The sequence below is a fragment of the Ochotona princeps genome, chromosome 2 (assembly GCF_030435755.1).
Source record: "Ochotona princeps isolate mOchPri1 chromosome 2, mOchPri1.hap1, whole genome shotgun sequence".
NCBI lineage: Eukaryota > Metazoa > Chordata > Mammalia > Lagomorpha > Ochotonidae > Ochotona > Ochotona princeps.
The window spans coordinates 48611569-48612805 of NC_080833.1; the positions used below are offsets into that span (position 1 = coordinate 48611569).

The 1237-nt window shown below is 44.5% G+C and overlaps 1 pseudogene; it reads left to right on the plus strand.

Moving 5' to 3' along the window:
• Window positions 1–227: 227 nt before the first annotated feature.
• Window positions 228–735, plus strand: LOC101530206 (small ribosomal subunit protein uS15-like; annotated as a pseudogene).
• The last annotated feature ends 502 nt before the right edge of the window (window positions 736–1237 follow it).

Consider the following 1237-nt stretch of genomic DNA (forward strand, 5'->3'; position numbering starts at 1 on the left):
TGACATTATTATTTTTTTTCCCTTTTCATATTCTAATAGTGGTGAGTATAAAGTCTACCCTATAGGAGAGAGAAATTTAATGCTCATGGAAGAGTGTGATCGCTTATAGTTCTGCAGAAAATATTTGCCCCTTCTCATTCATGCATTTTTCAATCATTTATGGATTAGTATTAGTGGAGATGATAGAAAACATTAGGTACGCTCTCTGCTGCCTGTCCGCCGCCATCATGGGTCGCATGCACGCTCCCGGGAAGGGCCTGTCCCAGTCGGCTCTGCCCTATCGCCTGCAGCATCCCCACCTGGCTGAAGCTGACGTCCGACGACGTGAAGGAGCAGATTTACAAACTGGCCAAGAAGGGCCTGACTTCCTCCCAGATCGGTGTGATCCTGAGGGACTCCCACGGCGTTGCTCAGGTGCGTTTCGTGACAGGCAAAAAGATCTTGAGGATCCTGAAGTCCAAAGGCCTGGCTCCTGATCTCCCTGAGGATCTGTATCATTTAATTAAGAAAGCAGTTGCTGTGCGCAAGCACCTCGAGCGAAACAGAAAGGATAAGGATGCCAAATTCCATCTGATTCTGATAGAGAGCCGCATTCACCGATTGGCTCGATACTACAAGACTAAGCGGGTCCTCCCCCGCAATTGGAAATATAAGTCTTCCACAGCGTCTGCCCTGGTGGCATAAATTTGACTCTGTACTCAAGCAATAAAATCATTGTTTGAAAAAAAAAAAAAAAAAAGAAAACATGTAGGTACATACACTAATCCATGTGTTCCCATGCCCAATGCAAGACTTCAAATTAATGAAAGCACAAAGGGTTTATCATAAACGATACAAAGGAAAATACCAGGTTTTATATAGAATTAATGATTTAATATTAGAATTAACAGATGAGGAAAGAGGAAGGTCAAGGTGGTCATCTCCACCAAAGGAATGCGAAAATGAAATTTCAGTGATTAATAGTTGGGCTAGTGAAAGGGCAGACTGCACTTTCATGAGAAGGATCATCATCTGAAAGGTGAAGGGAAGGTTTGAAAGAGGCCTACCGTAATGATCCAGTGGAAATGGGATTGCAAAGGTGCCAAGGGTGGGTCATACACGGTCCTGACGGCCAAGGTGAAGACTGAAGATTTTGTCATGTAGGCAAGAGGATGCCACTGAAGGGTTTTAGATAGGTAGGGGTACGCACTCTGCTTCATGTGGCAATGGGGAGCTTTGTAAAGTGGATACCCTCAGC